Source organism: Erithacus rubecula (genome assembly GCF_903797595.1).
Source record: "Erithacus rubecula genome assembly, chromosome: 15".
Classification (NCBI taxonomy): domain Eukaryota; kingdom Metazoa; phylum Chordata; class Aves; order Passeriformes; family Muscicapidae; genus Erithacus; species Erithacus rubecula.
Window position 1 is genome coordinate 14216098 of NC_136667.1, and position 23626 is coordinate 14239723.

Sequence of the window (23626 nt, forward strand, 5' to 3'; positions counted from 1 at the left end):
AATTCTGCATACACACTCAATTACTGTTAAAATCATGGCAGGTTTTTGCATGATATACAAAATTACAGTTGCTTTTTATAAGGTGAGGTTCTCACACAAAACCAAGAAAGCCCAAATAGAGTTGCCCACTGATTGTTGCAGCTTCTAATCCCCTCCTGATTTATTCTCAGAATGTGCTTAAACATGTCCCAACATAATATTTTTAGCACTGCCAAGCACAAAGATTTTTTTTAAAAGTCTAATTCTGTGCCCTTCAAAGATCATAGTAACTGCCTTAAAAGCCATGAAATTTTGTTTGAAGAAAGTTTCTTCCCTGCTTCCTATTTTTCTGATGCTCTTAGGTGTCCTTGCTTCAGGTTTTCAAGGCTTTCTCCGAACAATGGTCAGAAACAATTCCACTGAAACTGAAAGCAGAGATTTTCACAAACTCTGTCGACCACAGAAAACAAAGTGTGAAGAGAAGTATCACAGAACCATGACAAAGCCTGGCAGCTTTTCAGCTCTTTTTTTTTTCCTTCTAATTTCTGGTACACTTCAGCAGCAAATACTTTTGTCCTGGAAATGCATCTCTGTGTGTGTGTGTGTTCACCTGAGTCCATCACCTGAAGGATTTAAGCATTATATACTTGAGGCTAGGTTAACTCACTCTAAAGAAATCTGTTATTCTTTCAGGAGAACAAGGTCACCTATCAATGTGTAAGACAAGGACAGAAAAGATACAAAGCTTTTATGATGAAATAACAAGATTTCAATATAGGACATTATTTAAGTTAAAACATTCCTCACCTGCCCATTTCAGCAACAACAGTAAGCACTGTTACTAAATTTTAGAAATAAGAATGAACAGAGTATTTTGATCTTAGTAAGTGGCACTGAAGTAAATCTTTTGGAATTCAAAATGTAAGGAATTCTCAAAACATTGAGCCTGTAAATCAAAGTCTGGAAAAGAACACAGGATTTGACCTGAAGCCCTGGGAAAAGCTTCCAAGCTTAGGTGCTAGAAGGCAGAATTTAGATTTAGAGCTTAAAGCAGAGACATGTTAAGTAGAGAAAAGCTTAGCTATAAAATTTAAGATATAGGAAGAATAAAGTAGTTGTAAAGGCGACAAAAGTCTTGGAATAGGTCTGTGTGTCAGAATAGGATTGGCTGAGAAAGGTCACACTGTAATTAGACATAATTCCTTAATATTGCATTAGAAACATAAATATCTTTGTTGGCAGTGTTTTATTGGTAATAAATCCTTAAAATACCTTGTTACCTTAAGTCTTTTGACTTCTAGCCATGGTCTCAACACCTGTAACAAGAACTCACACTTTCTGCAGATGATAAGAAAAATAAACCTCACTTTCTAGAGCAATTAGAAGTCCCATCTCTCTGCCTCATTTGGAAAAAGGAAGAATCCCCACAGACCATGGGAGCAATAAGCCCACAGAAAAGACACAATGCCTTTATGATGAAAAACAAGACTTCAATATAGGACATTATTAAAGTTAAAATATTCCTCATCTGCCCATTTCAGCAACAGCTGTAAGCACTGTTACCATATTTTAGAAATAAGAACAGAGTATTTTGATCTTAGTAAGTGGCACTGAAATATAACCATTCTTATGCAACTGTAGGACACAGGAACAAACACATATTCTGAAATCAATAATGCTTTAAAAATGGAACCATGCTGATCTAAGGCTTTACCTGCATGAGAGATGGAAGAGGTTGCCAGTGACTTCACTTCAGATTCATTATGTCCTTTTACTACAAATCACACGAGACAGAGACAATCACAGAATCAGCACTGACTTCCCTCTCAAACAGGTGATTTTAAGAATGATGTGACAACTGAAAAATAAGCCCCTGGATTTCAGGTTCTCTTTACATTTCTAAATGCCATATAAAAACACATATACCAGATGCATTCTATATTGCTTCCAGAATATTTTTTTGTCAAATAATGTTCTTATAATAGGAAAAAAAGAATAAAATGTATCTGCATACTTTGGAAATACTCCTTCAAACTCTCAAGACTAGATAATTAAATACTATAATATGTTTAAAGATTATTCTCAAAGCATCTAAATACCTGGGTTTCACCCATTCATGCTAACATAAATCTTCCTGCTAAGGAGAGCACTGAAGCATAGCAAAAAGATCCAAAATCTGATGCTCAGCATCTCCCTGACAGGTAATACACCAGGGTGGAGGGCCACTAGCAATAAAAGTTGTGTGAAATAATTTTCAGTAATAACTCTAGAGAGAAATAAAATAAACATTAGGTGGTGGCTTTACTACTTGAAATGCATTTTTCTGTATATATAACTTTATTTATAATGTTATATTGAAAGAATCACTAGATTAACATGGATTCTATATGTGCAATGCAATGGATATGGAATGACAAAGAGGAAAATTTATTAAATTCTTGTCAAATTGCCAGAAATGTTTCTAACTGTTGTTAGTTACCTTTAGAACCTATGAAAGATCTTCTATTAATACAGAACACAGCTGATTCTTCAACTGATAAATAATCTCTTATTTTCTGGTATGACAAATTACAAAGCAAAATATTTATGCCATCTGTGTGATATAGAGGCATTTAATGTATCTGAAAAAATCCATCAAAAACCATAGTAAATGCATAACAGAACATACCATTTTTCATAGGGAATTCCATAAGCAGCTAAGGTAGGAAAAATCTGCAGTAACTCACCCATTTCCAAACAGAAAAAAGACAAAAACAGTTACTGCAGATGACTGGATCTACAGAGTTGTATGTGAACATTTTTACTTTCAAACACCAATATATAAAGAACTAGGTCCTATTTCTTTTTTCCTTCAGTTTTCCCTCAGAGTCAAATGTAAATCAGGAAAATCTTAAATGGTTTCATTGGTATAAAACAATGAGCAAAGAACCCCATGGCAGAGTGCTTAATATGTTACTAAAATGCAAGAGAAGGTATCTTTGGCTGGCTGTATCTCCTAAAAAGGGGTTAATGTGCAAAATGTAACTTTTCACTGGATAAATATCAGCAGCCACTTCTTGCTTAGCTGTTGCAATACTGCTGTGGTCTTACAGAAGTAAGAAAACACTTTTCATTAAATGTGTCCAAAAGAACTCATCTGCAGAAGTCTCAGACTATGCAGTGATATGAAGATGATACCAAATATCTCCCCAGCTTTGAAACCAAGTGAAGCTCCCCACGGGAGTGATGTGACAAGCACCAAACCCAAGCATGTGGCTTCTTGCTTTGCCTTTATTTTTCATGTTACTTCTTCCAAGCTACCTTTGCTAGCACACCATAGTTAATGCACTGCCTTCCACAGCTCTTTTTTTACTGCATTTTATGTTCTGCACTGCTGTCACTTCCTTATAAAGAGTCAGATTGTGCACAGAGCAGAAAAAAATTTTATTTTATTACTGAGCCCAAAAGCCAGTTATCAGAAGATAATACAGTCATGCAGTCAGGGCAGAAACATCATTTCCTTCTCTCCATGGGACCGAACAGGTCTTAAGAATTTTACATTTCATTGATTTGTTTAAAGCTTTAAAATGAATCATCAGGCACAGATCCTTTCTGCAGCACCAAAAGTCTCCTGCTGCAGTAAGGGATGCAGGGCTGTTACAGGACACAGCTGTGATTTCCAAGAGAGTTGAAAGCCCTTACTTGGAGCAAGACCAGGGCTTTGCCTCCAAGGATTTATTTTATTGTGCTTGCTTAAATCCTTGTGCAAGGGGTGTTCAGACTCTCCACGATAAGAGATGACCAGATTTGGCTTTGACATATATCCAAAAAAAGTTAGAATTTTATTATTTTTGTCTCTTAATAGAACACAGTTAAAAATTAAATCTGATATTGGGCTTAAGTACCACCAAATCAGCCAAATTGGGATTGTCTTCCAAAAATAGTTCTGATGATGTCACCATTTAAAGAATAAGATGGTGTTCACTTTCAGTTTGTAAAAATACCTCATAATTTACATAAACACAAACCCAGTCTTTTACACAGAAATATCTGAAAGGTGTTGCAAAACATGACTTCTCAACTCACATTACAGTTATAAAAGATCAAATTTAAATAAACAAAATATAGTTGGTGACTCTCCTTTAAATGTATCTCCAAAATATAAAAGTGCATTTTATTTTTTGAAGTTTCCATCAGCATGACAACTTCAAAACAGTTTTCACTTTTTCCAAATAGTTTGGTAAGAAATAGCTAGACACTCTTGTATTGCCCTTTTTCAAATATATATTTCTCCTCTATCAAAACTAAAATGTTTGTAGCATTGATGAGCCTTATGACAATTGTAAATCACATTGAAATCTATCTGTTCATTAAATTATTCCAACAGTAATACAGAACATAAACATGCCTTTGTTTCAAATATGGAAACAACATTTCACCAGGCCTGGAAAGGGAGAACTCAACAACAACAACTTTGCTTATTGCAGCAATCATTTCTATTCTAGACTGAACACTGAAGGGATAATTTAGTGCTAAATTGATTACATTACCAGTATGTAAGCTATATTACCAGATGAGTAGAAAGAACACTCTTTATTAAGGGATTCTGGTTTTTTTTCAAAACCAGATTCAGCATTACATTAAAAAGAAAAATGAACTAACAGTCATCTGTGTAACACTGTATTCTCATTTACACTACACAGATTGTCTTCACTGGGTTTTTACTGTCATGAATTCAGAAATCAATTTCTAACACCATTTTTATATAAGTGGACACAGCACTGGCATACATGTGAAACACTGAAAGAAGAAACAATCATCACCTTGCCAGACTTCTTCTCCCCTGGATTTGTGCTACAATTACTGCAAAAATAAGAGAGAGGGGAAAAATTCAGAAAGAAAAACAATCATTATCCACTGCTATCCACTACTAGGTTTCCAATATACCAATCCATCAGTGTTGCTATCTGAGAAGTGTTGGCATCAGAAGACCTGACCTTAACCTTTTAATTCTGGGGCAATATCTCCAGAGCAATTCAATGTAAATGACATCTATACACAAACAACTGCTTACACAAAATACTGTGAAGTCTTCTCTGTGTTTCCATGACTGTTTGCAAATTTTTTACTCTTTACAAGAACAAAAATTGCTCTCTTCAGTGGTATTAAGTTCAATGTCATAAGTAGAAATCACACTAAACATTCAGATGACATCTGACTTGAACACTTCCCTAGGATTTACATTCTTGATTAGAATTTATAAATTATATCATGTGCACATTTAAAAATGCAGAAAGCAGTGTACAAAGTACAAATTAATACTTCAGAGTACTATCAGAGACATTTTACCTCTATAAAAACACAGCAAAAACGCACAAATGTGGCAAAAATACAATTAATTTTAAAACCCAAGGAAAACGAACAGAGCGGGAGAGCTTGTTTTCTGTTTGGCCATTTCCACCAGCTGTCTGATCTTTTTGCTGACAATCACCCTTCCCACCACTCTGTGGGTACACACAGGAGATCATCTCACTTTCTCACTGGTGCTGAATTCTTGAATTCTGCTTCAGCAAACTGCAGCTGATTGTCTGCAAGACATGAGTTACCTTCTACTCTGCAACACACACCTGCAGTTCTTTAACCACAGCACTTGTGTGAATGACAAGTCAACAGAAACAGAAAAAATAACATTCCAAAACACAGACTTCCTTACATGAGAACAAAGAGGAAAAAGATTGCACTCAGATTTAGGAAGGAATTTTATGGGATCAGACAATCTCTTTCCACTGTCAGTCCATAATTTTTACATGGCTCTCACTGTTTCACGTGTGCCCTCAGGGACCCACAGCTGGCCACAAGATCCACCCCTGACTCCCCTCAGTCCTGACCAGCTGTGAATCACATCTCTTCACACTGTGAGCTCCTAAATCTGCCAGCATTATCCACTTTACCCTACAGCCTATTCTGCAGCTACAGACTGTTAATCTCTTGATATCAAGACAGAAAACATTTGCTGTGTCCAGCTTTCAGGTTTGAATTATTTTACTGCCTGTAAAAGCTCTATGCCCTGTGCAGTTGATTGCAGTAATTGATTCAAATTTCTCATTTAAATACACAAGTATAGTCTAACAAGCTGATTTGTACCATCTTTGAGCAATCTGGTCTAGTGGAAGGTGCCCTGTCCATTGCAGGGGGGTGGAACTAAAGGAGGTTTAGAGGTCCCTTCCAACCCAAATTTTTCTACAGTTCTATGTTTTTGAGTTCTGGAAGGTACCCATGCCTTTCTTTATTGGTGTTTTCTTTCTTGGAACATGGACAGAGTCATTGTTGCATAAATAAAGGCCTCAGTTCTCAAGTTTTATATATTCAACAAAAGAAGTCACTACCAGGAAGAGGAGTCTTAGCTTGGGTAGAGTAGTCCTGATCCAGTCATGCCTGTGTGTTCTCCCATAAAATGAGAATGTCTTTAGCTAGAAGAATCTCCTAAGAAAACAACAGCAGACTTAAGGCAACCAAATAAAAAAAATAAAAAATAAAAAAAATAAATAAGAGGTGTTAATAGTTTGCATCTGTAGTCTGTAAATAAAAAAGCAAGGGTAGTTTCTATAACTATTGCTTTACAACTTAGAGCAGGGAGACAGAAGAGAAGCAGAAGCCAGAATTCTACTGATAATTCTACTGATTCTATTGATTGGGAAAGATCTTTGGGCTCCCCTTACATCCTTAATCAACTACAATGTAAATTCCTTACCTACTCTCCTAGCAGAGTTTTGAGTGTGTTTTTCTATACAAGTGTCTCTCAAATAAGAACTCTGAGGGCCACAATTCCCCTGCTGTTCTTCAGCTGTCAAGTCTCCCTTTCTGTACTTTTTGGCTCTAAAAATATTTAAACAATAGCCCAATTCTCAACAGGGCTTTGCTTGGCTAATTGAGCACAGTAATGTACATGAGCAGCTTTTTTGTTCACAGCATTCCCAGGTGAACTGGGTCAGCTCTAATTACCAGCTAAAACATTTCCATAAGCACAGAATTAAAATGGTATCTGGGCAAGCCTGATCTGCTTATCCTGTTACTCCTTCAGACGTGGACAGGAAAGGTTTTGAACATCTGTGGTGCAAATATTTACATCTGATCTAGTGTCCCAGTCTGGGGTTCCTCCTCTGCCCCGAGATCACCCCAGAGGGACACGAAGGTGGTTCAAAACCTGGTTTTCCCCGAAGCCGCCGAAGAGAGACTGCCGGAGACAGTTTTCTCTTTTTCCAAGGACAGTTTATTGTTTCTTATCTCTGGGACACTTTGCCTGGCCAGCAGGGTCTGCTCAGCCTGGCATCCATGGTGGAATCTGCCTGGTCAAGGCAGGGCTTATCTTATATAGTTAGTACTACGTATTACATGTTTACAAAATTTTACCAATACAATACAATTTTATTAAATGGTCCAGCCCTGACCCCAACCAATCCAAGAGGCCAACGTGTCACCCAACATGGATGACATGGAGAAGAAGGAGGAAAAGGTGTCCACCCCCCAAATTCTCCATCTTGGCCACGTGTCCCTTATCATAAACATTCAAGAAAACCTATTTATCTACGTCCTAACATTCTAATTTACACTCTACTCATCATTATTTTCTGTGTCTCTTCTCTCAATGTGTGCAGATTCTCCCAAGGAGCCAAATCCAGCCCCTGCAGCTCCTGGGCAGCACTCAGGGGTCTCTGAGGGGTCTGCCAGGGGGGTTTTTGCACCCCCAAAGGAGCCAGGGAAAAACCCTGGACTCCCACAATCTAGGAATTCAGACTTCACAGCCAGCACAGGGACACAGCCTGAGTCAGTAACCCTTGTCCAGTGTGCACCTTCAGAGGTGTTCTGCATGGCAGAACCCCCTGCTCCTCTGCTCAACTGAGTGCCCACAGGCAGCTTTCAGTGCATTCTGGCCATCCTCAGCTGCTCAAAACCCACCCCACCACCAGCAGCCTTGCACTGGGTTTCACAAAGCTCAGTGGCAGCTCTACACAGGACATTTTAATTATCTAATAAATGACAAATTTATTTCAAAAGCTGTTTTGGATTGCTTGGCTTAAGAGAAGCTTCCCTCAGAGGCAAACCTCCCTGTTTCCTTAGCACCACCACCCCTGTGCTCCTAAATAGCAAAGGCCAATCTCAAAGAACATGTGAGTCATGTCTTTATAAAACTGGAGGCCTGGGGGTGTATTTAATGGTACTCAAAGAGAATGGTGGGACAAGAACAGAAACCTAGCAAGATTGTGGAAAAAAAACTGTACCAGCAAAGAGGGACTTTTCTTCCTAAAAGCCCAAACAAAACATAGGTTCTTGCAACTCCTGATACAGCAGAGAGAAATAGCAAAAAAAATTGAAATTTTATTCTTGTTCTCTCCTGAAAGATTTTTTTAATACTCAGTGATACATGAGTGTCCAAGTATCAAGGGCTGCTTCATACCTTCTTCCTTTCCTCCTGGCTAACAGCTGATAGAAACAAACCCACTTGAATCAGACTTTTATCTTCATTTTGGCTTCTCAAAGCAAACAATCATTTCTTCATGAAGACAGAAATAAGGTATAATGAGAGACAAATGAAAAACACACACAGCAATGGACTGAGGCATAGAAAAGGTATTTGGCCTGCAACAAATATTCCACATACATGTTTGATTGTGGTTGCAGTTTGCAATCCTAACATGGTACTGCACACTCCTGTACAATTTAACAACACAAGTGATCAAAGATGTCTTTAAAATGCAGTACATGTATTCAACAGAGTGGAATAATGGAGGATAGAGTGAGTCCCTTTTAAATCCTTAACATGACAGTCTGTTTTGTCATTTATCAGCATAACTCTGTGCAGTGCCATAGTTGATTATAATTTTTTGAATCCACAGAAGCTACACCAAAACTGCCATTCTCAAACATTTAATAAGCAGCTGTAAGTGCTTATTAAATAATAAGCACAATAGCCAGAGTGGACTGCAGGTCCCAGTGAGCTCCTGTGCATCAGCACTCCCCACAGCTCTGCAGTGCTTGGGGGGTGCTGGTGTGCTAGAAAATATGTTCTGATTCAAGCAAGAACGTTCCAGGTCATTACATGCCAGATCTTCCATGCACAAATAAAAGGCTTCTGAATTCCCCTCCTTAGGATAATGGTATTGATATCCTTTCATGACTGTTTAGAGTAATAGATGCTAAACAGTAAAATCACTGAGTAATCCTGTGCTTTATTCTGCAGTGCCTGTGAGTGCAGAAGGGTAGGTATGTACTGAAACTCCTCATTAGCTCTGTTTATTCTGGTGACTTTTGGATCAGCCTTTGTAGCCTCATATTCCACCGTTTCCAGGCATGAATCATTGCAGATCAGACTGGATCTCTCTTCAATCCTTATGTCAGCCAGGACAGGGACATCAAATCAGACTAAAACAGAGGGACTAAACCAGAGAAACATGTGGAAGTCTTTTTATTCCCTAGTAAAACAAGCCCTTTTCTCTTATAACACTTTCATGGTTCCCTTTGTGGAACAAGATCATTAAAACAATAAAAAACCCCATCCTTATCAATTGACTTGTAAATGTCCCCACAGGCATGTCCTCAAGCCTCAGTCTGAGCTCATCAGTTCTAACTGTTCTGATGAATCTCAGAAAAACTGTTCTTGTTCAGTAATTCTTATAGATGCACTTTCATTCCTAAGTAACTTCATAAATGTTTTCTGGGATTTGTGTTTGCTTTTTGTTGCTTCCATCAGTCTCTGATCATCATTAGTGCTAAATCAATAGGTATCATATTTCTAGGCCAATCACTATCTAAAGCAAATGGAATTAAATTTGCATACATTTCCCACAAGATCCTTGTTTCCTTCTCACAGCTTACTGATTCCATTAGCTGTGCCTGCTCAACTTTCAAACTTTTATCTAAATCTCTCTGCCCATTATTAAACTGAGATACTAATTCAATATTCCCTGCACCTTTAACAGGATTTTTTATTTGCACATAATTTAAATTATGACCATGACATTTTTCTCAGAATAATTAAGATGTTCCAAACCAGTATCCATCTTCACCATCATTTAGACAGCTCTAGTTAGTAATTCCTGGAAAAATATATGGGATTTTTGTTGAAGTCTGGAGACCTGTTGCTCAAAGTGCCAGGAGACAAAAAAAAAAAAAATAAAGTGGCACAAAAATCGATGTCATCACTATGTGAGCCTATTTTTGACAAACAAATAAAAATACAGACTCACTTGAGTCAGAGCTGCCATTGACTCTCTTACCCCTGAAAAATATTATTTTCTTTCAACTTCCTCCCAGGATTTTTCCACAGCCACTGCCTGAAGTAGAAGGTTATCTGCAGGAGAGTCTTTGAAGCTGAGCTCCTCAGGCAAGACTTCTGCTTTGGGAAGGATTTGAGCTCTGGCTCACATCATCCTTCCTCCTCAGAAGTCTTCCTCTCCTCTCCAAGCCTCCTGGGGAGCTCGTGCAGCTCTCACCCAGCACGTCCACTTGGCCATGAATTTCCCTTCAGACTGAGGCAGCTTTCTTGCTAAAATCCCTGAGATTTCAGAATGTCCTTGTTCTGTGCTGGATGGAATCCAAAACCTTTGATGTTTTTTCAGCTAATTAAAAGACAGACAGCCTGCCCCAGAATAACTATCTTTGATAAAAATATGAATTGATCAAAAGAGATTTCTGTCTGGTAAAGGACAGACTATTTCACAGATAGATTTCTTAGATAAGAGACCTAAAATCATAGAAGAAAGCAGCTCCATTATCATCATTATTACAGAGAAGTACAAAAGAATATTTATTTTGTGACCATCTCTTTGTGACAGGATCACCAGACACCCAGTACCCCTTGGCCACCATGAGTTTTCATCCTAATTCCTCCTTGTCTTCAATTAAGTGAGTTAGAAAGAGATTGTATATCCCAAGAGCAATAAAGAGTTGGAGTCAGAATCCTTGTTAACAAAATTGAACAAATATAATAAGTTTTTGTGTGGCTGGGCCAGCTGCAGGTTGCCAGAACCAGTCCATCTTCACTGGGATCACTCTTCTGCCCTGAGGACACTCAGGAATCCTGTTTACTGGAGAGATCACAAAACACAAAATTAAACCCAGGGAAGCCTAGAGGGAAACTCCACTGTTTAATAAAAATTCAGAGGGATAAGGCACAAAACCTGGGTGAGTTGGATAGTTGGCTCCATGGTATATATGTGATGTGGCAGATTTGAGAAAAGCAAATGTTGCTACTGCACACATCTACTGACCAGCCACAGGAAAATGGTGTGAATCTTGCTTGGGAACTGCCAGACAAGTGTACTAATGAAGCCAAATGTAACATCTTAGTGCATTATCAGTTGTAAAATTGTTACAAATAAAACTTTATGAACATATCTGGGGCAGTTCCCAACGAAGACTGAGGTAGATAGCACAAGTGCTCCTGGATTTTACTGAGGAGAGGGAAATTGTTTAATTGGCTCGTTAATGAACAAAGGAATATTGAAAAAGTTTTTTTTTTTTTATTTAGATGCTAAACTGTGCAGTTTAAGAAATAACAATAGTGGATGAATCAAGTCAATGAGGGACATGAGGAGGATGGCTTTTAAAAAGCCAAGACAAATAAAATTTCAAGATGTCATTTCTCCATGAGCAGTTGCTCACTGCTGCTCAAAAAGACTAAAGGAGTTGGGAAGAGGAATGACAGCATCTGACCACGTCACAAACCCTTCTCCAAAAGCATCTGGTAGAAGATGAGTGTAGTAAAATGATCTGAATCAGGCTCACTCCTCGCTTTCCTGTGTCACTGATGGCTGATTATGGACTGTGCTTCTCCCCTGATGTCTGGGAAATGTGCAGCAAATATTACAGTTGCAGGAGGATTGCAGTGAAGATTTGGGATCTGGGAGCCATTCTAATCCCTGCTGGGAGCAGAACTTGGTAAGGTGTTAACTGGTTCAAATGCATGAAGGAGAAAGAAGTTAAAGCACCAATGAAAGTACATTCAAGGACACCTCATTTTGCCAGACAGAGAAGGACATTGGCAGACAATTTTCAAGCTTTGTTTAAAAAAAAAAAAAAAAAAAAAAAAAAAAAAAAAGTTCCCTATTTTATCTGAGGAGACCAAGAAAAGTATCAGAGCTAAAAACTACAATTATGGGAAGAGACCAAATTTGTCTTTTCTGATTTAGGATGATATCATTTGATCAGAATTGCATCTCAAAATAATTTCTCTAATCCAGGTCTTTAATCCAGGCTGTTTGAAATGGGGGTGTTGGAACTTGACTTTTGCAGTGTCCACGGAAATATAAACCAAAGGCAATCCAATATATCATGATACAGAACTTTATGACAACAAAGTTTGCATCCATACAAATTTCTTTTTTTTTTTTCATTTCTGTCTTCTCTTGCCTCCATCTTCCCCTACTACATGCATTTCTCTAAAATTATTTTAATTTCAGATTCTGTAGATATTTATCAGGAGCTTTGGGAGATGGGACCTGTTAATTTCTGTTCCTGCTCTTATGTTAAGGATAAAGATACAACTACAAATACACTGAGCTGTGTTTGTATTGTATTCCATGCTCACATAATGCAATTATTTTCTAACACAGAATTGTCAATGAACAAGTAAGAGAACTGGCCAGAATTTTTCTGTGACCCCTACCTAAAAATCTCTCTCAGGGCTGGTTATCAGACCATGAAAGATTTTTGAGGTTCTCATTAGGCATGTAATATTCATGTTTGCCAATCATCTTTTTCATTCTTGATGCCAATATTATTCAATTACCCTTAATATGCAACAAACAGAAGGCTTACAAAGTTATCAAGGCTTTTACTTTTTTAACTTAGCAATTTATAAATTAACTAAATAATTTTAAAAACTTTGTTTATCCAGTTCTCTGTAGCCAAATGATAGGTTATGCACATTAATCTGTGCAGACTCTGACTTTCAATTTCATCATTCCAAGGAATATGTCCAGGTAAGAGCCTTTATGCCAGGCACTATAAATGCCATTATTCCTGTACCTTACATTTTGTCACTCCATTTTTACCATAAGGTGAAAGTATTTTTCAGCCTGTTCTGCTTCCAAATATATTTCAGCTATGAAAAAACTTTTCATATTAAAGACAAAATAGCCTCTCTTAAAATTAGTAACTCCAGTGGCTCATAAAGGAATTCTTCTATGAATGAAAGCTACTTACATAAAGATGTGCAAGACATGTGTATAAGAACCTGCCACAAGAAGGTGGAAAAATGAATAGAAAAGTCACATTTATTTCTTCTTTTCTGATTCTGTGCAAAACTTCCAGCAGGTGAGCTTTGTCTCTAAAATGTCCTTTTATAAAAAGGACATACTGACAGGTATTTTTCTTATAACTTTGTGATCTTTTTATTAAAGTATTCAAACACGCTGTTTCATTCTGAAGAACTTCAATTAATATGTCTAAATCCTCAGGATTTTTCAAGTGAAACTTGTGGATTAGGAAAACACCTTGGGCAGAGCCTCAAAAAACTGTATTTCTATTCAAACATATTGAAGTAAATTCATTATGTACTTCAAGAAGATTTAGTTTCCATCAAAGGAAAAATATGCAAAAGAAAAAATATTTTTTAAAGATTCATCAAAACCAATGACTTATCCTGAGATTTGACAAATATTGGCCAATTAAACCTTTTAGGATATTGCATTTTCAGCTCCAAAACTTGTATTTATTTTGCAACAATCATGGTGGTAAATAGAGGCATGGTATCATGATCTTAACTTTGGGTTAGATGTATTTATATAGTTTAAAATATAAGACAGCATCACTTATCACTCTGTATTAACTCAGTATATACTTTGGCTGTAGTTCAACACAGGAGTGTAACCACAGAAAAATGGTGGATTCCCCAACTCCAGTAATACACGTGGTTTACACTCCTGGGATTTGGAAGATTCAACCAGTTTTGAATAGCAGCAACAATGAGCACTGCACTGCTGTTTTTCAGCTCAGCTGGAAACATTTCTGTGCCATTGAGCATGGAAAAATCTGATGATGGTTGAGGTTACTGATGCAACAGATCTGAATCCAGGCTGATTTACTGAATTTACACTGATTTACTGAAGAGAATAGAAGGTTCACTGTGGTTGTCTTTGCATATAAACAGTGATTTTAGTGTCATATTCAATAAGCTAATGAACAACAAATTTGCTCTTTCATTCCTTGGATTTTGTTGAAAAAGAAAATAAAATAAAGGGCACCTTATTAGTCACGTTTTGAAGTTTGCAAGACATAGCCAAGGTCACTTGTAATTGCCTGTAATTTCCATGCAATATGTTGAGCACACTGGGACTCCAAAGCATTTCCCAGATATCAGAATCTATTCTCTATTTTTTTTCCCAAGAATAAATTAGAAAATAATTTCAGCAGATAACTAAAATAATTTTAGGAGGTCATCCATTAAGTCACCTTAGGCAACTTAAGTAAACTGGATGAAATAACACTAAAACAAATTCTTCAAGGTAAAGAAGCCAATGGAAATCTCTTTTATAATGTGAAGATAATCTATAGCAAAACAATCAATTAATCTAACTTAAATTAAATTAGTCCAGTCAATGGCTTGATTTTTATGTGAAAAGAAGCATTAGCTTGAAAGTTGAATATTCAAAATTCCTTTTCCAACAGATAGGTCAGTTTAAAAAGGAGTAAGTGGAATTTCCAGCAGGATGAAAGAGCATCTTGCACCTGTCATTGTTTTTCCCCTTTATTACCTGTTTCTGCTTTTAAGATTGAGTCACAGTTGTCACTTTGCTTTCCTGATGAACACTCTATTAAGAATGTTTTTTCATGTGCAATGTAATAAGCATCCCTTTAGTTTGACTCATGAGTTGTCAATGTGCATTTCATTTACATGATTGCAAGCTCAGAGTATATGTTCTCAAAAGAAAAATGGAAAGAAAAGGTAAAAATAAATTCTAATTTTGTTTGAATGTTAAAATGTCTTTGAAATTGTGAGGTATCTTACCTATTATATTGTTTTCCCCAGTATTCTAGTATCTAATATATTCTACATGTATAGAATCACTTTCTGTTAGGTTAGATGCCACACTGAACTCCTAATGTGGCCTTAGCATCATAACTATTTCAAACTGGTAAAATATGTCTGAATTAGCAATTCTTTCTCCTAAGTGTTATAGGGGTGGAGGAGCTGCACTTAAAAGGGTCCTATTAAAAATTCTTCTCTTTATCAGTTTCTACTGATTAGCTCCACAGCAACTGCCTCTGAACTAATTATGAAATAATAAATATTTATAGGATGACCCTAGGAACAAGGTACTGTTACCTGAGTGCTTAAGAAACTACTGAACTTATTCCATCCCTGAGGGGAAGAGTCCTGCAATTTATCTGCATCACCTGCTTGATCTTCTACTCAGGATTACACTGAGGCCTCCAAGAAAACATTGCAAAGTTCACATACACACAAGAACTGTTGTGTTTTATGCAAAGTTACCAAATGAGGCACTTCCTCCTTCCATCACACCATATTGTAGCTACCAAGCCTGTGCAACAAGAATTCTTACATTTTCCCTTGCCTTGATCCATCTGCCTCCTAATTTGCACAGCAGACTGACACAGTGCCCTGGCTCATTACCTTACAGGATAAATACTTCTCTCTCCACCTCTCCCTAAGAAAAGTGTGTTTGAAAAGGCATAGTTCTAAGGTAATGGAAAACCATCTATAGAGTCAAACTGAATTTTGTCAATTATTAGGCCCAGGGAAATAATAAGATAGTGATGAATGACCAAATGACAGTCATTTCACTGTGGAGGCTCCCTGGGCTGTTACAACACAGACACTCAGGTTATGTGGCTCTTCATGGGGTGACAACAATATATTTCATAATGCTCTTGTGTCCTCAAGACACAGCAACCCTTGTCCAGCTCCATTTACCACTTCCAGACTGAGACACAAAGGAATTTTTCTGATTCTCAAAACCTCAGTCACTGCAGACCTTTATGCTTTCATATTGCTAGTGGAGCTTGGGGATTCTTTTATCCCTCCTAACTTTTAAAAAAGACTTCACTTTAACTTTTGTCTGCACCAACAGAAAAACAGACATTTGTGAGCAGGATCAAGGCACAACAGGGAACCACTGTAACCTAACTTCAAGTCATGCTTTTGCAGAGAAGTCTTAGAAGCTTAATGCTGAGAATTTCCATCCCTGTGCGAGCCTGAGTCGCACCAGGAGAATTTAATGTAGCTTTTGACTGAAAAGCTAGGCAGGTATTCACCTTACACACACACACAGACAGACATAGACTGCCCTGTGTCTATGAAATCTAGCTAAAAAGAAGATATATTCTAAATTCCTAGAACACTTAACAGTTATTAACAGTATTAGGATAACCAAATTAATGTGATGAAGCTGGCCTCCCAAAAGAGGGGCAAAACAACCTTTTGTTGTCCCTTAGTAATGTGGAAAATTACCTATAAAGCAGAAGTCTTGCTTTTATCCTGAAAGTTTTCCAGGTTGTAAACTATTTCAGACTGTTAAGGATTGAAGTTTCATCAATTCAACTGTCAATGATTACTAAAGAAAGAAATTGTCATGTAAAAGTGGCCAAAATTACATCTTATCTTTACAGAAAATTAGTCTGATAGATTGTCACTTGAGTCCAAGTCACTCTGAAGACTAACATGAATAATAAATGTTATGATTTAAGAAAATAATTTCTATCTATTGTTAATTTCAGAACTATTGTACCTGAGTGGGGATTGACTTGCTTTCAGCCCTGTTCCCCTCCTTTGAAAAAGGTGATAATAATTGTGATTAGCATCACAGGGGGTGATCCCTTTTCTGCTCTGGAGACTTTTGGGGAAGGACCTGTTATGAAAGAAGGCATATAAATCCCTTGGTTTTAGTTTAAAACCATTCCCCCTTGCCCTATCACTACCTGCCTGTGTAAAAGGTCATTCTCTGTATTTTTCATGACCCCTTTATGGGCTGAAAGGTCCTCCAAGGTCCCCCCAGAGCTTTCTCTTCTCCAGGCTGAACAACTCTCTCAGATATCTTTGTAGGAGAGGTGCTCCAGCCCTCTCAGCAGAAGCACCTTCCTCAGCCTATACAAAGACTAGATTTACACTGCATAAAATCAATATATTACTATTTTCTTTTATTGAAGGAAGTTTATGAGCCTGTCATAAAAACTGATTACTTAGAAAAAACCTTTTCTGCTAAGAAAGGGATCTGCTTGCTCATGGCAATCATGAAGCTCATCCATGATCTATTCACTACCTGAACATAAGGTTGAGGGATTTAACATATTTATAATACCTAAATCTATGTCATACTTGACAGAAAAGAAGTATATCCTCAGATACTTTGCCCTGCAGAGTATATACCTGTATTAGCATAACAAGATTTATTGAATGAATAAAGGGTATATATATATTACATGAAGGGTATATTTGATCTACATACAATTGTTTTTTCTTATTCACAAAGTCATTAGTCAATTTTTATTTCTTCATCACACAAAAGCAAAACAGTAGTTAGTATCAGAATAAAAGTGCACTGCCTGTAACAGAATAATTATTTCAGTACTAGTATATCATGATGGTTGTTTCTTATTTCATGTTTGATTGAACAATGATGGAAGAATAAAATCTGAAGCTTGCATTCAGTCTAAAACACAGCATAGACCTGGCTGAAGTGTTTGTGCTTTGACATAAGATCTTCAGCCACACAAATTATGTCGTGTGTCAAGAAATGTCCATGTTTAAATGATGTGAAAAGATATATATGAAAGTGTTCTGACTCCATTATGGGAGTAGCATTCTCTACTTAAACTACAGTCATCCTAACTTTGCCTTCAAATTCTTTGTTTTCAAGTCTTCCCTGTTCCATACAAGCAGCAGCATGAGCTCCTTCAAGTCAGCCCCTTGGTCACCTTTGTCATGTCTAAAATCTGTTTCAGAAAAATTCAAGTGACAGACCAAAATTTAAGGGTAAGGCTGCACTGTAGGTAAAGGAAGTGGTTCCTGGATCCAAATGTTTCCATGTGGGAAGCAAAAATCAGGAGTACCCTGTCTAGTTTATTTTGTTGTATTTTATCAAACTTTTTTTTTTATACAAAGGCAAGTCAGATATTTGAGCCAGAGGGAACATGAGGATGATGAAAGCTATGAAGTAATTTGCAGCATTCAGCTGCTCCATAGCATAATCAGGGCCTACATGAATATGGATGACAACTATTCAACATGAAACCAGTAAATTCAAAAAAAGTTAAACCCACTTAGTAGGGCTAAATAATTTCTATGGACATATTCCCTGACTGATGACTGCAGGATAGATATTAATTTCCTTCAATTATTAGGTCATCAAAAATCATAATTCTAAAGGCTGAACACATATCACCTGGCTAATTTATATATTCTATCAATAGGAATATAATTGTTATGCTATTATTTTTTCATTTCAATTCCTTTCCCACACTAACAAGCAGTATTATTCATCAACTCTTCCTTTTATAATACAAGTCTATCTATACAAAAATGTAAACTTGGGAAGAACAATACATTTAGAACTACCATCAGAAATTATTCACAAAAAATATTTTAATAAAAATTAAGTGCTGGGGGTTTAAAGGAACTTCCTGAAGAACAAGATGATAACTTTGGCAAGACTAGCAGGTGAGTACAGCTCATTGTATTGCTTCATGAAACAAATTAAGTGATATTAGTGCCTAACTAATGACCTCCCACAAACCAGGCTGCAGGTTGCTCTGCCCAAGGGCTGAGACTCTTTTGTCCTGGGCTCCCAGATGAGTGTCATGCTGAGTGTTTGATGCTTGCTGCCTGAACTCATTCTGCCAGCAGAGCAGCTGGGATTTCACACTGGAATTCTGACTGTGCTTCAAGGACAAGTCATCTGATCAAAGGGTGCCACAAATCTTCCCAGTGGATGACAGATAGGAAATGGCAAAGTGTTATTAATCTGAATGACCATTACGAATTTGAGATGCTTTCCTAAGCCATTTCATCATCACCCATTCTTATTTTATATAACCCCCAATTCCTGGCATTGCAATTACCCTTCAGCTGCATAATATTACAGCTGAACAGTCTGTGAGACCAGCATAAGCTACCATACACACCTAGACACGTGTTTGAAGTATTTTTTTAGCTGAATGAAGGAGAGAGTAACGAAACAGAACAATAGGGAAGAAAATAAATCCTTTGCTAAGGTCTGTTCTGTGTTCTTAGGAGAGAATGACACTGATCAAGAGCTATGGTTGATGTGTGTCCTCCAGGTAAATAACCATGCTGCTTCATTCAGCTGTGCATACCAAACATGCTTGTAAATCAGTAATGTTCTTTTATTAGGAGGAAAGTCATATGTGAAACATGACTAAAACCCCCACCAGAATCACAGTAAATTGGTTAAAGAAAATGAGCATAAAAGTCAGATGTGATACAGTACAAATAAATTTATCTGTGAAATACTTTTCTTAGACAATGTTTATCCACAATCCTGAGATTTGTTTAATCACTCAATATTATCTGAGGAAAATTTCATGAACAGCTGAAAATGACATTTATACAAACTAAGTCAAAAAAGTAATGGCTTAGAGATCAAGTTTTTGTGTTCATAACAACCCCAGAGCAGAATTTCCATGCTTCAAAAATAGATCAATAGTTATGAAAATGTTGAGAGCTTAAAAACTTCTACCAAGAATGTAATTTACTGAACCATTCAATACAGCAATGAGAAAGGCATTTTCTACCATTCTGGTAAACCCCTCCAATTAATTAAACTGAAGGAACAGAGCTATTTATATTGTACACAACAATCTTTACCTAAGATAACATATGCACCAGTGTAAACTAGCAATTTAAATTATTAGTTGTCATAAAAGTTATGTGCTCAAATGCAGAGAAATTATGAAGATACTCTAAGTTCTGGCCCAAAACTTCTGAATGTCACAGGAAGGATTGCCACTGTTATTAGTGACAGCTGGATCAGCCTGGCAGAGGGTAATAAAGAAAATACCCTGCCATACATGCTTGGTTTCAGAGAGAGACCACATATTTTGTTTGGTAGCATCCTAATGGTACAATCCTCTTGATTTATGTTCCTTGTCTTTGCTCTCATTTTGATGAGGCTGCACCTCAGAATTTGGCTGAGACCAGGCTGAGTCAAAGCAAAATGGCAACAGCTCCAGATGAAATTTCTAAATAATCCCACTGGATTATATCTATGACACCATTCTGCAAATTACTCGCCACTGAAAATCAACAGAAGATCTGTTTGCACTGACTCTTCAGAATTAAGGATTTTAAAAAATCTAATCTAATCTAATATAATCTGAAGAGACAAATGCCTCCACTGAAAAGAACTCAAATTGTATTGATATAAATGGGTGGGGCAACATTAACCAATCCTTCAGTTTTCACATCTTTTAGACTAACTCCAATTTGAAGAGATATTATAACTCGTTTCTAGCTACAAAACCTTGGAAGTGGTAACAAACCTGTCTATTTAATCTAGTTTTTGGGATGTTTGAAAGAACGGGATCACATTGACTGGTATCAACATTAAGTTTCTGATTCAAAACAAACCAAACTGAAGCTGAAACAAATTAAAGATCCACACAAACTGACTGAAAAATAGTTGCAATAAAACACATCTAATTGACCAAACCAAGCTTTTATTAGACCATTTTTCCTTTGAATACTTTGGTTTTTAAACTTACTATTTTTCAGAAAATATCTGAAATTATCAATTTTGCAATAGAGAAATTCACATAAAGTGTAAAAATTTTTAACAGATCAAAATATAAAGGAATAATATCTTGGACCCTGAGCAGCCAGAGTGAAGAATATGTTCATACATCAAAGTTAAGGGGAAAAAAGCTCAGATACTGAGACTATAAAGAAGAATTAATGGGAAAAGGCAGCTCTGTGGAAGAGCAGCAGCTTAGTTTTAAAATCTGCAGGTTGCTTGCTAACTATCATATCCAACCCCTGTGCCAGATTTGCACAGCTATAAACAACTGCTGATTAATTTCCATTTCTGAATACATTATAAGGCAGGCAGGTTGAGAAGGGTACCTTTCAAGTTTACCCTACAAATAAGCAACCAGGTTTTTGTACCATTTTCACATCTTCCTTTTCATCTTTGTTGTTACTCATGTTTCTGCAGTTATTTTCATCTTTCTCCCATTATAGCTGTTTAATGCTAATGAGACAACACTTGATCCAACCCTAAGTACATCAATGTGCTTTTTTTGTGTGAATATCAAATTCCTGCACTCACACTACAAAAATACATGGCCCAGGTAACCACAAAAAGACACTTATTTCTTTGATAGTAAAGGTGACTTACATTTTTGCTGTTTGTCACCCCAGAAAAGAGCAATGAGAGAGGAGAAAGAAGGTTACAGAGTCCAGGAGAAAATTCTTTTCTTCTAGAATGATTAAGCTAGGTGGGAAGGAAAGGCTACAAATACTGAATCAAAGAGAATCACTATCAGGTATAACACAGACCAGTGCATGGCTTTATGTGTGGCATAATGACTGCATTTAATTCAGTCATTTGAGGTCAAAGTCTTGACAAACTTTCCAGCATTCAGAGAGAGCTGTGATTCTGGAAGGAGCCACAGTGCCAGTGTTTGCACTTTTTCAATGACAGGTTCATGGGAGGTGTGCATATGTTGTGTAGAACACCTGTCAAAGCTGACAGCTAAAGTTATATCAGCACATGACAGAGCCTGAGCCCCTTCACAGAGAAACCAACAATCAAACTCACACTTCCAGTGCAGCTGAGGGATTTCTGACCAGACTTTGCTTAGGTCCCTGAATTTGTTCTGTAATTTACAGCAACAAGGAGCCTTCAGAGCAAGGGTGGAACACCTTGATGAGAAGATGAACTCACAAGAGTCACTTATGGTAAAAGCTCAAAGAGGATTTAAATCCATGAAACAATCTTGATTCACGGTAGAACCTCTCAATGACTGACTCCTTAAAGTTTGGTATTTCAATTACAGCTGTATAAAATGCTAATCTCCAGCCTCAGCCAGTTCAAAAGTGGAATTGCTCTCAACTTGACCTGATTTCCTGAATTACTAGTGGACTGCTTGATATGCTTTTAATATCTGCAGACTATTCACTTGCACTGGAGAGGAACAGTCTTGGTCGACTGGCTTATCCTGAAATGTTCTGAACCTGCCATGCATTTAGAGTTCAAATTAAGGTCATTTGAGAAGTTCACATGCTACTTTGGCCCTCACTTGGTTATCTCAATGCCTGGACACAGGAAACTGAGCTTAATGATCTGTTTCTCTAGGTGTTTCTCATTTCTCGTGTTTCTCATACTGGTAAAGCCAATGATGCTTAAAAAGAGAGAGTGCAAACATTTTTCATTTGTAATATATTTATATATTGTTATCTGTCAGGTCAAAGCACTAAACTCAGGCCAAATAATTCTGTGCTGTAGAGTTGGAAACAGGAAGAAATGTTCTTTCAGCCTCCAGGATGCAGGGATGTTCAGAAATTGACTGAATCCATTTTCTGAATTGTTTTGGTTTTCCCCCATTACTGAGAGTCATGAAGAGGTCAGTTTTTTAATAACATGCAAAAGGACAAAAAGTATTGTTCACAGCAGGCAGAAGAGATGGCCAGAAATACAAACTGGGGCTTGCTGAAAGCTCTCTATCAGAAATGCTTCAGCTCACCAGTAGGACATTAAGATCCTGAGGAGGAAATCAGCCCCAAACACTCTCTGTAGTACACAGCAATACTCCTCTGGCCCCAAGAACCTCACCCTTCCCCTGTTAGGAGCCATCATTCTGGCTGATACTGAGGACTGCAAGTGCTTCCACAAGAACACTGTTAAATTTGACTGGAGTCTGATGGCAGTGAATTAAACCCAGAAATATCACATCACACCAAGGACATTAAATCATAATCAATAAAGTTTGGCTTCTCATTATTATTTGCTTAATTCTGAAATATGACATACAGACTGAGCACAAATGGATCCTCTGTCATCTCTTCTTTACAAGGCCAAACACTGAAAAGCCTCACTCTGCTTTCTGTCAACAGAGCTTTTATGCTCTAACTTCCAAATAACTTCAAACTTACTGAGTTAATTTGGTTGGAAAAATTCTACCTAGTTCACAGAACCCTATACAGCATGTAGCTTGGAAAGCCTCCACTTCCAAATTATAGACCACCATGCAAATGAGAAAAATGAGTAATGTTTTACTCAGATTCTTGTGAAATATTCATCTCCTTGAAGTGTCATACCAAGGATGAGAAAACAGTGATCACACTTTTCCCCTCCATGTCTATTACAAATATCAACTTGATCGTGACTTCTCTGAAATAAGTGAAATCCACCCTGCATAACAACGTGTTCTGGAGTCCAGCTTGTCAGAACCCCAGGCATTTTCAGGTGTACAAGCTGTCAGGTCTCCTGGCAAGCCAGAAGAGTGTGTAAGGAGGAAATCATACAGGCCAGATCACTAAGACAAAAATGCATGAAGGTTTTTGTCATCATTTGTTATCATCTTTCGTTCAGCCCCTGCTCTGAGCTCCCTGGTGAGAGAATCTCTCTTGCTCACCCATCTTTTGGGTCTATCATAACCCCAGGGAGATCTGTCTCACGACATAACAAACTAA